Genomic DNA, 15,422 nt, shown 5'->3' with positions numbered 1-15,422 from the left:
AATGTTATAGTGGTGGAACACCGTAAGCACCAACATGGGTTCTCAGACTCCATTCGCACCTTGGCTCATAGCCGTCGCTGGTGAGCAGACCCTCCTCAGCTTCTGAGTCATTTTGACAGAGACAGCAAAATTTACAACAGCTTCAGCACAACACTTAACAGAATCTGGCATCCCATAAAACTGCCAGCCAGAACATGAAGTTCCAGGGACGTGACTCGAAGACTGCCTCTGAATACCCATGAACCAAACCCGCTTTTGGTTCATGCTTCCCCCAAGAGGTGGTCACCCTGGCTACATTACCTGGCAGTGCCTCATTTTCATAGGAAGGACACACAAATCTCATGGAATTACTGATTCTGCATCATCCCTCCACCTTCAAACACCACGGTATAAGCCCTAGGTGTGCAAGGTCTTATCCCACGGTCTCTCAACTTCGAACCCATTCTATACTCTGCTCTGTGATGCTGAAACTGGGACACTGCAAATCACATTTCAGCTTGCTGGCTGGCTCTGTCAGACTCTTTCAATAGGGCTGTTAGAGAGAGATTTCTTCTTCCTGTTCACTCCTGTGGGCTTCCTCTTCCTGGCCACATTGACCAGCAATGCCTATTCTTCACCCTGGTCATGCCAGTTAATTCCATTACCAGCCGTTGAATCCAGGTTGCAGATTTTTTCAACTACATCTTGTTTTCTCAGAAACACCAGCCCGTGTCCCCTCTTTAGAAATATGGATCTTAGTTACACAGGGCCCCTCCTCTGACCATCAAACACCACAGCAGTGAAGCAGCAACCCCATCCCTTCTCAGACGTCTGAAATCCCAGCCATCTTGGAGGCCCCCTCCAAGCTTTTAAGTTTTAAAGACTCCAACCACTTCATGCTGTCAGCCCCTCTCAGCCCTGGGAGTAATAGCCACCTTCTACAGTTGTTAACTTGGAGATATTTTTGTGTTCTCTTTTTCCTTTTAAATTCTTCACTGATTAAAAATTCTTTATGGTAAATTCTCACTGTTAAAACTGGTAGTGTTCCTTCCTTTGATTGCATCCTATTATTCTAGGCCTGGCTTTAACAGCAATGTTGGCCTGAATTATGTCACAGTTACTTTTCTACCTTGAACCTCTCAGCAGTCTTCATTGGCATCAGTCTCTGTAACCTCAGCCAGAAATACTTGAGTTGTTATATTTGATCCACTACTGATGTAGTAGGGCCACAAGTTATGGACTATTTAACACAAATTATGTTTACTTACAAAATAAGAATGATATTAGCAGCCTATTCTTTTAGGAATAATGAATATAACCAGGAGATCTTAGCACTTGTAAGGAATGTTTCCATGGCATCTTTGGATTTACCAATATTACCACCTACACAAGCACCTGGCTTCCTTTCCAGGGCTCAGTTGTACCAGGCATTAAAGGTAAAAGGACAAATAACAATGAGATGAATGCTAGGGGAGAATAAGCTCCCTCTCTAGCTAAATAACTCACTCTTACACCATGGTTTCATAGACATATGATGCAAAATTTTCTCTCAACATGCCTTAATATGATGTTTATCTTTAGATTAATTCCAAGGCAGTTGAATTTTTAAACAGATAAACTTACAAAGTATTGATACGTATAAGACTATCAAAACTGATATTCAGAGCTTAATGCATGTAAGTATTAATGTAAGCATGCGTTAACCCCTGAATATCATAATCTATGCTTACATTTTGCATGAATTATTTTAATTAATTCTTACACAATCCTATAAAGCAGACTATATTATTATGTCTCTTATTGCAGTTGAGAAAACTGAGACACCACAAGGTAGAATAACCTGTTGATATTTTTCTGTCTCCCATCAGTCACCTTCCTGGACCTGAGAAGAAGCTATTTTCCCCTCTTAATCTTAATTCTGGTACCCTTCTCTCTACATTGTTAGCTGGCACTATGCCTGTCGCTAAATTTATCTGATAGGTTCATGATCCCCAACTTCTTCTCTCTCTTTTTCCTATGGGAGAACATAGTCTGTGTTGATGATGGGGTGTAATTACTTATAAGCAGCTGAATTGGAATTCTGACAAGTACAAAGTCCACAACTGTTTGCTTGCCATGCGACCATTTTTGTTCCACATACCCACTTTGTGAAGGTAGCACTTACCTGAAAGGCTCCATATTGTCTGTCTTCACTAATGATCAGATGAGTGATTACTTTTACAACAGTTTAAGGAATTATTATCTTTCACTCAAATCCATTCTATAACTTCCACGATTTGGGATTATAAATATGTTTTTCTATATATTACAGTTTTTACCTTATGAACTTATGAAAGTCCATTAGCAAATCATGCTAATTGAATATGATGTATTTGTCTGTGGGAATTAAGTTAGACATGGTGGTAAGGTTCTCAAAAAATGTGCAGTTGCTCATCATATGCCCAAAAAACTGTGACTTAGTAGTAAAATTAAGTAGAAAAAAACAGTTGCATTTTGCTTTTAAGATTATAAAATAGATTTCTAAAATAATTTGTAATAATTTTTTAAAGCCTATAGAAGTCAGCAGAGGTATGGAAAGGCCAAATCTTGGGGGAAACACACCGAGGAAATAATAAAGAACAGAAGTGAGCCTGGCCCCAATCTTTGCCCAAAGGGAAAATACCACTGTTGTTTTCTATCTGCCTGTCTACACACCCCACAATCAACACAACTATGTTCTCCCATAGGAAAAAGGGAGGAAAGAAGTTGGGGATTATGAGTCTATCAGACAAATTTGGCGACGGGCGTGGTGCCACCCAACAATGTAGAGAAAAGGGCACCAGAGTTAAGATTAAGAGGGGAAATAGGCTTCTTCTCAGGGCCTGGAAGGTGACAGATGCGGGCAGAAAGAAAACTCCTCTGAGTGACAACTTTGTTACCAGAAGTCAATGTGTTAGAGCCCAATCAAAGAGTGAGAAGAGGAGATTTCTTTAAGAAAAAAGCACTTTACTGTGATACCATCACAGGTCAAAGCCATGTAATACATAAGCCACAGGTAAACTGCACATATTGTTGAGGTCATTTCTACACAGTACTTTCGAGAATCACAATTATCCTCACTTTCTATTATTTAGTTGTTTTGATATGATTTTAAACAGATCTTGTTTCCAGGGATAATCTATTGTTAAGAGACACTTTTAGCAAAATCCTACTGATAAAGAATAAATCCCAACTGTTTAATTCTGAAGAGATTTTACATTTTTAAGCTGATTCATTTATTCTTTCACTCAGCAAGTATTTATCACATACCATATGCAGGGTACTGACCTAGATGCTGGAAGATACAACAGTGAGCAAAACAGATAAAAAGTGTCTGCCAGCTGGACACTGCTCATAGCTATAATCCCAGCACTTTGGGAGGCCAAGGAGGGCAGATCACCTGAGGTCAGGAGCTCAAGACCAGCCTGGCCAACATGGTGAAATCCCAAATCTACTAAAAATATAAAAATTAGCCAAGCATAGTGGCACATGCCTGTAATCTCAGCTACTCAGGAGCCTGAGGTGGGAGGATCACTTGAACTTGAAAGACAGAGCCGAGATTGTGCCACTGCACTTCAGGCTGGGCGACACAGCAAGGCTCCACCTCAAAAAAAAAATAATAATAATAATAATAATGTCTGCCATCAGAGAGCTTGCATGCTAGTTTTATGATAAATGGAGATTCATCTGCAAGTAAATTAATTTTCAAAAAAGTTTCTTTTTATATAGTGTCAATCCTGAACTTCAGTCTTTATAACTATGTAAGATTTAGGATGTGTCCAGACAGCTTCAATATTATGTAAATTTAAAGAGAATATATGACATAGGGCAGGTACAGTGGCTCATGCCTGTAATCCCACCACTTTGAGAGGTCAAGGTGGTAAGATCACTTGAGGTCAAGAGTTAGAAACCATCCTGGCAACAAAATGAGACCCCATCTCAACGAATAATAATAATAAAAAAAAAGCTAGGCATGCTATTGCATGCCTGTAATCCTAGCTACATGGGAGGCTGAGACAGAAAGATTGCTTGAGCCCAGAAGGCTGAGGCTGCAGTAAGCCATGTTCATACTACTGCACTCCAGGCTGGGCCACAGAGACCCTGTCTTGAAAATAAATGAATAAAGAAAATGGATTCACAGACTGAATTAATTGTCCTCTTGAAGACATGTCGGAATTGTCCTCTTAAGGCATATCAGAACAAATATGACTTGTGTTGTTTTTATTTTGCCTTATAGTTTTTGGCTTATACAAGTCTAAACTACTTAAAGCTATTACTTAGAGCACAAACGTAAAAGACAAAGTGAATAGAGGAAATGTAAGGTATGTACCATGATAAGCAACAGGATTTTGTCCTGCTACTCTGTTACTTCACACCTGTGTGACTCACAGCTGAAACTCGTCTTTGTGTTTTACACAATATGTAAGAAATTTCTACCTCATCACAGAGGTTCCAAATATTGCCAGCTGAACACATATGTGGATACTTTTCTAAGTCTGTTGGAAGTTCTCAATTCAGGAAATAAAAACATGATACATAAGTGTCTACTGATGGCTAGAGGAAATTATCCAATTAAAAAAAGGAATATAATACTCTCGAGAAAAGAAGTGTCAAGATGTCAAAACCTCTCTCAAGCAGAATCTTATGGATAAAGCTCAGCCTTGCTAAATAGAATGACAGAGGTTTTGGATATGATGTCAACTTCTAATAGATGTTTTTCTCTGAAAGCGATAACTCAAGTCCATGAAAAAAGATAGTAGATAAAAATTTCAGTGATATCAAATCAGTGAAATGTAATATGTAAATGGGAAAAAATGCAATACAATTTGATTAGTTTTGACTCCACCAATTCAGAACTTCAGAAGCATTCATGAGGCATAAACTAAAGTTTATCTTTGTTGTGATTTGGGGGAAAACATCTTCTAGGTCAATGTTTCCCAAATTTTAATGTTCATATGGCTGACCAGAGGATCTCACTAAAATTCAGATTCTGATTCAGTAGCTCTGTGGTGGGTCCCAAGATTCTGCATTTCTGCCAAGTTTAATTGAGATCCTTCTGCTACTCATCTAAAACATACTTTCAGTATCAAGAATTGGAGTAAATCAGTATAAGGTAGATTGCAAAAGGAATGATCAACCAACCAACGCACACTTTCACAATTCCCTTGGGGGAAAAATCACTACTTACAAATGATTCTACCTTGTTCATCAAAACAGTTGTGGTAGGAGTTCTACTTGGCAAGATGGTGTAAACAGCTAATTGGAGTTAATTCACATTGTTAAAAATGCAACAAAGGTTTTCTTTAAAAATACTCTGCCAAGTTTTCATTCTAGTTGCTCTTCATTTATATCACCTTCATTTTAATTAAAAAAACATGGGGAATTTGGACAAGTGAAATCAAAACAGAATGATATGATTATTCATCTTTAATTCTTGTTGCGTCATTTTCCTATCAGGTTTGAGATCTGCCCTTTTACTTACTTATTCGTTTACTAAGAAAAACAGGAAAATGCTGCTGAGAGCAAATTGGAGGGAGATAAATTAAATACAGATCATAAGATGTCCCTCCCTCCCTCACTCCACCCCACACCTGGTGAGATAAACAGGTAAGATTTGTTTAAGGTAAATATTATGTACCCCATACTACAAATAATAATGCATTAAAAGCTCCAACATGATATTTTTATGGGTCACTGCCACGGTTGGCAATCAGCTGGGCCTATCCAAAGACTTTGATGTACCTTAGTCCTATTTGCAGGACATGTTAAAGAAATATAGATCCTGCAGCATATCTGTCTATATTCACCAATGATTTGGTTTCTGGTGGCAAAAGAAGAGTCCATCTACCAGAGGAAAATAGCAGCAGAAGACAGAGGTGAAGGTGCAACATCAGCAAGGCATCCAGAGTGCAGTAAGGGAGGGTCCAGAGGAACAGGAAGAAGACAGGAAGATGAGGGGAAATGGGAGAAGTACCAAGATGCATCATTCAAGCAAGAGAAAAGGAAAGTAGATGCAAAAAAGATTTTCAGAAGGGGGAAGAACTTTTAAAGCCAAAGTTTTAGCCACACAAACTTCCTGCATTGTGCCTGGAAAAGGAGATTTCCCAAGCTCCACAGAACACATGTAACACCAGTACCATCCAAGACGGTGGAGGGATTCCTAGGCACGAGTGTATGATCCATGTGGAAAGCACTTTTCTGCTTCAAAGGTGCATAGATTGTTTAGTTTTCTGCCATCAAACAATCCAATAATAATTGGCTACTCTATGTCTAAGTCTGTGTTCACTAAGCAAATTTTCTTTTCTCTGGAGGAAAAAAAAGTCTAACAAAATAAGCACTGCAGTAAACTTGACATTTGTGTTTCTCATTATAATTTAATAAACTGGCACAGATGGAAAAAGAAAGATGTAAGGAGGGGTGGAGGAGGAAGAGGAAGAGCCCAGAGATAAACCACGGCTTCAGCGATCCCTCGTCGGAGTAACTTGGGCGTAGAAACCAGGATTTGCCGAGTAAAATGTAGCCTTGGTAGATTAAACTTCACAAAGTGGGAGTTAAATTAAATACCAGATGAGCAGAATCAGATCAGAAATCAAAAGAAACCTTCTGGGCATTAGAGTTAGAAAAAAATTGAGTAGGAGCCAAAGTAAAATAATAATAATAATAAATAGAGGAATCAAAATTGAAAAAGCAAAGAGAATTGAGGTTCAAGGAAAGAAAGTATGATGTTAAAATAAGCTGTAAATATGGATTTACTTTATTCATAACATTCTTTTTATGGGAATTCCAGTGTAATTCCAAGAGCTCAGAGTGGACCTAAAAGAAAACTAAAAGATCTAATATCTTAAAGGTCTTTTATTCCCAGCCTAGAGACGATCAAAACTTCACCAGATAGCTAAAGCCACTTCCAGCCGGCAGGCGTGGCCATTTTCTCACATGCGTGCAGGAACAGAGCGGTGAGTCTCCGGCCTCACACAGCTCCTCCTCCCATTGCATCCCATTGCTCTGGAGCTCTTTCTAGCTCTGCTGAAAAGAACACCAGAGACCATATAAAAGTAAAATAGGCAGAAGAAATGATAGCTCCCTTAAGTTACCTTAACAAGACACGTATTCTGACCCTGAGACCATTGTTACATTTGGATGAGTGGGGCCAGTCTCAAATAGAAAAGAAAGAAGCATTTGGAGCTACTGAGGAATTTCCTTGAGTATGGCTCTTCTATAAATTGGATCTTCCAAGAACTATGCTGGGGATGAAGAGCAACGATACTGCTGTCAGTCTTTGCTTAAGTTGAGTAAGTCACAGTACTTCTGATAACTCCTATGATTTACTAAGGGGTCGTCTAGACTGATATTTCTTTAGGAAAGAAGAAAAAATAATAACCAGAATTACTTCAGCCCTTAGCAAGTCAGAGCCGGTGGGTGATCCTGTAAGTTTCTTGACGTCTTTTCTCAGCATTTCTTACGAGTCAACAGGAATCCACACCTGAAGACATCAATTTCTACTCACCCTTCACTCTCTCATTAAGGATGCAATACTCTGCTTTGACTGATCTTCATACCTCTTGTTAGTGACTAATGATCTGTTGGTGAATTGAAAATATAGGCCCTGTCCAGCCCTGAAAAAGACATTCCCTGGAAATGCACTAAAATAAAATACTCACATGAGCACAATGATCTTATAAATCTCAGTATGTATGTCTTTAATACTCACCAAGATATTTTGTAATAAAAGCAACACTCAATCTTTTCCAGCAAGCACTAATGGCAAAGTTAACAATAAGAATTACAGAGGTCTTAAGAGGAAAGTTGCAAAAAGAAATGAGAACTCTGCTCCCAGGATTTTCCTAAGCAAAAGTATGAAGACAGGGAAGTTTTTTGAGGGGCCTCTGCCCATCTCACTTTTTCTAGGTCCTTATTTCGGCCCTGCCCTCTGAGTTCCATCCCCGCTGCCACCCATGCCCCATGCTTCTACCTGCATCTTGGTGACCCACAGCACACTTGTACTCCTGAAGAAGTTCCACTTAGGTGGATTTCCTTGGGCAGTATCCTACCTAAGGGTAAGACATGGGGCAAAAGCAAGATGAAAATCAACATGCCTGCCCAGAAACAAAATTCTGATGATCTAAACTATTAAGCCCTCAATAAAACGAGTTTGTGCTGTCAGAAGTCGGAATAGTGTTGACCTTTAAGTGGGTGGTTAATGATTGGAAGGAAGCATCGTCGGCTTTGGGGTATTGGTAGTTTTGTTGACTAGTGCTTGTTCCAAGGGTGTGTGCAGTTTATGAAAATTCATTGCAGTAAGTGAGCTATACACTTACTATATGTGCCTTTTATTGTATGTATAATACATCAAGACAAGTGTTAAAATAAAATATAATGGCCTTAGGAATGACCCTATGCAAGAGATTAAAGGAGTTCAGAATAATTTAATATTACCTAAATATTTTAAGAAAAAGCAGAATGACATCTGATTCCTTGCAAATATTTTTTCCCAGTCCATCCTTGCTGGGAAGTATAGCTTTCAAAAGGTTTTCACCAGTCTCAAACTGGCTTTCAATGTCTTTATTTTGCAGGAAGTCTAAAGAAAAGGAGTTAGAGGACGTCTCTAGCATTGTTCTGTGAAGAGGGCAAGAATTGCTCAGTTGGATCATTTGAGCCAGAGGACACTGGTTGATTGGATTATCCATCCAACTCCCCTGGTTCAGAGTCTCATATTTAGCAAGCCATCCATAGAGAGAGAACCAAAATTACATTTATTGTTCTAAATTAATAATGTTCTAATTTTACATAAATCTCTGTGGAGTACCAATCTTTTTTCAATAGGAAGATCCTTTGAAATCTAAAAAAAAAGCTTATCAAATTATCACATAACCATAACCATAATTTTTTATGTAGCAACTGTGTTTGTAGTAACAATGTTTGCAGTAGCCTGGGACACAAACTATTCTTCTCTAAAAAAGCAACTGGTGCAAATCCCTGGGACAGGCTCCCTCACTGGCCTGTGTATAGGTTGTGTCCCATTCCCTGGGCTGCTGCAGTCAGACTGTGGACAATTGCCTGCTTTATCCATGAATAAGACTATGTGTGACTTCTACTGTGTGTCAGCCTAACAAACCAAGTTATATTGAGGCAATGGAAAAAACGTTTTGATGTTTCTATCAGCCTGACTCTATTGTGCATTCTCAGATAAGTCTTAAAAGAGATTTGTTACAAACCAGATCTCTTGAACAATTGCTACTCTGGCAGTAGTAGACTTGGAGGAAAAGAAAAGATTGAGAATTTGATCAGGTGTTTTGTATTAGTCTTATATTAATGGCGTTGAATTACATAATAATACCTGTTGATTTAATGGGATTTGATAATACCAAGAAAGAATCTCATATCACTAAAGAAGAGAAATAAAGGGACAAACATTGACAGGCAATTTTAAATATTTGTAAATACATAAGGTTTCCAAATTTCCTATTAGTCTGTATGTATTCCATAATTAAAATTTATTTTTTTCTGCCAACTGAAAGTTGTTTGTATTCATCTTACTTAACTAATTTTTCTCTTCCTTCATCTGTCAGGTATTCTCCTGCTCCAAAATGGAAATATTATACCTTATATACTTCACGTAAATATTTCAAATATGAATTTTCCATTCAGAGAAAATCTTGTCTTTTCCCTTTGGAAGAACATGTCACCTTCTAGTTCATGTCATCATTTGAAAAATACCTAAAACATGCTGTGTTGTTAATCATCTGTTTCTCAACAATCACAAAGGAAACGCTCACAGAAACTTAAAGTCTGGTGCTTAAACATGCCTAAGTCACTATTCTCATACTTTATTCTTCCACACCCCACACAAAGAAAAATATCAACTGCTTTCCCAGAGAAACCTTGAGAAAATATATAAGATATCTACATGAGTTTAGATCAATTGTTAAAATAATGCCTAGTGATATGGTTTGGCTGTGTCCCCACCCAAATCTAAACTTGAATTGTGTCTCCCAGAATTGCCACATGTTGTTGTGGGAGGACCCAAGAGAAGGTAATTGAATCATGAAGGCCAATCTTTCCCATGCTATTCTCGTGATAGTGAATAAGTCTCATGAGTTCTGATGGGTTTATCAGATCTCATGAGACTTATTCTTCCTCATTTTGCTATTGCCACTGCCATGTAAGAAGTGCCTTTTGCCTCCTGCCATGATTCTGAGTCCTCCCCTTAATTAACTGTAAGTCCAATTAAACCTCTTTTTCTTCCCAGTCTTGCGTATGTCTTTATCAGCCACATGAAAATGGACCCATGCAGTAAATTTGTACCAAGACTGGGGTGTTGCTGAAAAGATACCCAAAAAGGTGGAAGCAACTTTGGAACTGGGTAACAGGCAGGGGTTAGATCAGTTTGGAGGGCTCAGAAGAAGATAGGAAAATGTGGGAAAGTTTGGAAGCTCCTAGAGACTGGTTGAATGGCTTTGACAAAACTGCTGATAGTGATATGAACAATAGGGTTCAGGCTGAGATGGTCTCGGATGGAGATGAAGAACTTGTTGGGAACTGGAGTAAAGGTGATTTTTGTTATGCTTTAGCAAGGAAGCTGGTGGCATTTTGCCCCTAATCTAGAGATTTGTGGAACTTGGAACTTGAGAGAGATGATTTAGGGTATCTGACAGAAAAAAATATTTTTTTTTCCTTTTTCTTTATTGTACTTTATGTTCTGGGGTACATGTGCAGATCATGCAGGATTGTTGCATAGGTACACACATGGCAAAGTGGTTTGCTACCTTCATCCCCCCCAACACCTATATCTGGTATTTCTCCCCACGTTAATCCTCTCCACCCTCCCCACCCCCCATCCCTCCCCTAGTTCCCACAACTGACCAGTGTGTGATGCTCCCCTCCCTGTGTCCATGTGCTCTCATTGTTCAACATCTGCCTATGTGTGAGAACATGCAGTGTTTGGTTTTCTGTTTTTGTGTCAGTTTGCTGAGAATGATGGTTTCCAGATTCATCCATGTTCCTACAAAAGATATAAACCCATCGTTTTTGATGGTTGTGTAGTATTCCATGGTGTATATGTGCCACGTTGACAGAAAAAATTTTAAGCAGCAAAACATTCAAGAGGTGACTTGGTTGCTGTTAAAAGCATTCAGTTTTAAAAGGAAAACACAGCATAAAACTTCAGAAAATTTGAGCCTGATGATGCAGTAGAAAAGAAAAACCCATTTTCTGAGGAAAAATTTAAGCTGGCTATTGGAATTTGCATAAGTAGCAAGGAGACTAATGTTAATCCCCAAGACCATGAAGAAAATGTCCCCAAGCCATGTCAGAGACCTTCATGGAAGCCCCTCCCATCACAGGCCCAGAAGTCTAGTAGAAAAAAGTGGTTTCATGGGCCAGCCCTAAGGTCCCTATGCTATGTGCAGTCTAGGGACTTGGTGCCCTGTGTCCCAGCCACTCTAGCCATGGCTGAAAAGGGCCAATATACAGCTTGGGCTGTGGCCTCTGAGGGTGGAGGCCCCAAGATTTGGCACCTTCCACATGGTGTTAGGACTGCAGGTGCACAGAAGTCAAGAATTAAGGTTGGGGAACCTTCTCCTGGATTTCAGAAGATATATGGAAATGCTTGGATTCACAGGCAAAAGTTTGCTGCAAGGGCACAGCCCTCATGGAGAACCTCTGCTAAAGCAGTGCAGAAGGGAAATGTGGGGTCAGAGCCTCCACACAGGGTCCTTGCTGGAGCACTGCCTAGTGGAGCTGTGAGAAGAGGGCCACTGTCCTCCAGAACCCAGAATAGTAGATCCACTGACATCTTTCACCATGTGCCTGGAAAAGCCGCAGACACTCAACACCAGCCTGTGAAAGTAGGTGGGAAGGAGACTGTACCCTGCAAAGCCAGAGGGGCGGAGCTGGTGTTGGGCCCACTTCCTGCATCAGCATGACCTGGATGTGAGACCTGGAGCCAAAGAAGATCATTTTGCAGCTTTAAAATTTGACTGCCTCGCTGGATTTTGGAGTTGCATGGCCCTGTGACCCCTTTGTTTTGGCCAATTTCTCCCATTTGGAATGGCTGTATTTACCCAACACCTGGACCTCCATTGTATCTAAAAAGTAACTAGCTTTCTTTTGATTTTACAGGCTCACAAGTGGAAGGGACTTGCCTTGTCTCAGATGAGACTATAGACTGTGGACTTTTGGGTTATTGCTGAAATGAGTTCAGACTTTGAGGGACTGCTGGGCAGACATGATTGGTTTTGAAAGGTGAGGACATGAGATTTGGAGGGGCCAAGGGTGGAATGTTCTGGTTTGGCTCTGTGTCCCCACCAAAATCTCAACTTGAACTGTATCTCCCAGAATTCCTACATGTTGTGGGAGAAACCCAGGGGAAGATAATTGAATCATGGTCTTTCCTGTGCTATTCTTGTGATATTGAATAAGCCTCACGAGATCTGATGGGTTTATCAGGGGTTTCTGCTTTTGCTTATTCCTCATTTTTGTTTTGCCACCACCACGTAAGAAGTGTCTTTCACCTCCTGCCATGATTCTGAGTCCTCCCCACTCAAGTGGAACTGTAAGTTCAATTAAACCTCTTTTCTTCCCAGTATTGGGTTTGTCTTTATCAACAGCATGGAAATGGACTAATATACCTAGACATAAGTTAAAGTCATCCACATCTAGAGATGAGCAAAAAGCTAGAAATAAAAGTATCTTATTTTAATTTGTTGAGCTTATTTTTTTCTTTCACAGTTATGGTTAACTAGACTAGTTAGAAATCACTGCCACCCAATATCCTCACCCGGAATATTACTTCTTGGGTCACATGATGCACCAAAGCCAGGTCAGAGAATCAAAGGAAAAGATGAAAGCCACGACCTCACATCCATAAGCAAAAGAGAAAAAAAGAGAAGAAAAACAAGACCCTAGCAAATTTGCAAAACACTTGGGGAGAAAAAAAAAATGTAGCATTCAATTTACAGAAAAAGGTGTTTAATGCCTAGTAACCTCCACCCCTAAGTACAGAACTCCTTTTTTTTCCTGACTACTGCGATTATTCCTTTGGCACTAGAGCTGTGAATGATTCTTTATATTATAAAAAGTTTTTTTCTCCTCGTTTGCTAAATTATATGAGCTAATTTAAATTATGAAAGCAAAATTTGACTTTTGCCTTTGTCCATGTAACACAGTGGTTCTCAACCAGGGACAATATTGTCTCCCAGGGATCATGTGGCAATATCTGGAGACATTTTTGGTTGTCACAACTTGTGGGAGGGACAACTGCTACTGGCATCAAGTGAGTAGAGGCCAGGGATGCTGTTAAACATCCCACAAGGCACAGAACTGTCTCCTCCTTCTCACTAAGCCTCATTCCAAAAGAATCATTGGATCATTATTCAAGGTCATAGATCTATTTAGAGAAAGCATAGGATACTTACAGCACACCCTGTGATCCAGATTAACTTGGTGTGGATATAGAGATCTGATGCACAGATCTACCTTCAAGGAATGAACTGCTGTCCCAGCTGTTCCAAATACTATCAGCAAACAGCCTCTAGTTGCCAGCTGAGCTGCTTCAAGGTTTGATTCAGCTGCAGGGGCCATCCTCAGCCAAGGCCACGCCCTTCCAACTGTGGACCACAGCCAGTGACTGAATGCAGCAAGGACATAAAGGCCTGGCCATTTCAGCCCACCATGGGACAACTCTGATGGGATAAATATACTCCAGAGCTTCCATAGGAGGTTTGGCCAGCATTGCAATTCAACTTCTCCTCTTGGCCAATCCTGCTTCTCTCTGAAGATTTTAACCCATCATGTACATCCTTCTTCTTAGTCCCTGAATGAGCATCTGCTGCTGGAGGATCCAACCTGGGACCAGACTCCTTTGCATGGGAAGCTTCTGAGAAGAAAAATTGGGGGAACCATAACACTCCACATAGAAAATAACCAGAAGAGCTTTATGGCACACACACAACTGCTGAAGAAAGGTGCTGAGGGAAAATCAGTGGGTGTGGGCTCCATGTCAAAGTATGAATAACTGAGCTACAGAATCAGGTTAGAAATGCCCCTGAGACATTAACCATGGCTTATTCAAATTAAAGAAAGCTATATGGTTTTTAAAACTCAAAAAGCCTGCTCAATGCTGGCAAAAACAAACAAACAAAAAACCTTCCTCTGAAGTTACATTGGGGTATTTCAAAACAAAACCCAAAAAAGTGCTTTATTGTGTCAGTGAAAAAGGACAGCAATTGACCTGTCCAAAAGAGCAGTAATCCCAGCACCCCGAGGCTCCCAGGCTGTTCCACACCCCTCAGCCACTAGACTGAGTCATCTCTGACCACAGATACATATCTTTATAAGAGGAATCAACTGAAAGGTTCTGCTTTGACTGGTTGTGGGCTCAGAAACCCTGGCGGTTACTCAAGCTGACTAGGATCTCAGCCTGGGAACACACCTCTCAACCATGAACCTGTAGAACATGAACCTGGCTATTTTTAGCACTGAGCTGTACCAACATGGCTGAACCATGAAACCTTGACTTTTGCAAGAGATTTTCATCTGTGTGAAATAAAAATTAGAATATATTTATTGCAGGAGAGGGTGGGCCATAAAAATGATTTAAAAGTTATTTGAAACTGAATGAAGAGTTTACACATGCCGGTGTGCAAAGAACTGTATTTTATGGGTCATTATAACTTGTGTACTTATGGATATTCATTTTTCAAACATTGCATTTTTCTCTATTCTGGTTTTACATGTAGGCATTTATTCCTTACAGGTGATACCAGCTTTTACAATGCAAAACCACTTCTGGAAATTGTATCTCAAGTGAATCTTCATAAAAATAAGCATAAGTGTTTGCATTTGTCAGTTAGGAAATGTTTAATGTCAGTGAGATGTTCAATAAATGAGCAGGTAAAATTGAGAAGAAATACACAAAAATGTTTATTAAACAGTATCAAACAAGCAAAGCAGGAAAAGGTAGAGATTTCTAAAGAGCTAGTCCTTATACCCAGCTTCAAAGAAAATCTGGTAAATAAACATTAATCTAGATCCAAATGTTCTAATGTCCTAGGCAATCTACAGTCGGCACACCATAAACCTAGCATTGTGGAGCTCAGGGTCCAATTTGGATGATTTTTTTGCACATGCTTCACCTTAGAGTTTCACAGACACTCAAAGGCAGCCTGTTGAGACCTGTGTTCCCCAGCCCAAGGCAATGAGAGCGAGAGACCAATTAGAAAGAAAAGATGCCTGAAGAAGATGGACTGCCATCATAGGACCTAGATCCCACTAGAAAAGGAACAAACAGAAGAACAAAGAAAGAGACAAAGAAACCTTTTGCTGGGGACAGAGGGAAACAGGCAGCCATCCTAGAAAGCCTCTGTGGACACCAGAGAGAAAGGTCTCATTGAAACACTGAGACCACCAAGTACAAGAGTGACCACCAA

The 15,422-nt window shown here is 39.9% G+C and overlaps 1 long non-coding RNA gene across 3 annotated transcripts in view; it reads right to left on the bottom strand.

Moving 5' to 3' along the window:
- Positions 1-15,422, bottom strand: part of LOC108307437 — a 232,296-nt gene that overhangs the window by 50,264 nt on the left and 166,610 nt on the right. Inside the window, exon 4 of one of the 3 annotated variants that reach the window (XR_005201244.1) lies at positions 8,461-8,610. The exons of the other annotated variants lie outside the window; for them this stretch is intronic. This is a non-coding gene — a long non-coding RNA (uncharacterized LOC108307437). Of the gene's footprint in view, positions 1-8,460; positions 8,611-15,422 lie in introns of those variants that run through there. 3 annotated transcript variants of the gene reach the window in all.

This window comes from Cebus imitator, unplaced genomic scaffold (assembly GCF_001604975.1).
Source record: "Cebus imitator isolate Cc_AM_T3 unplaced genomic scaffold, Cebus_imitator-1.0 Scaffold4, whole genome shotgun sequence".
NCBI classification, from domain to species: domain Eukaryota; kingdom Metazoa; phylum Chordata; class Mammalia; order Primates; family Cebidae; genus Cebus; species Cebus imitator.
The sequence above is the reverse complement of the archived record's forward strand: the minus strand, read 5'-3'. Positions and strand labels throughout refer to the sequence as shown.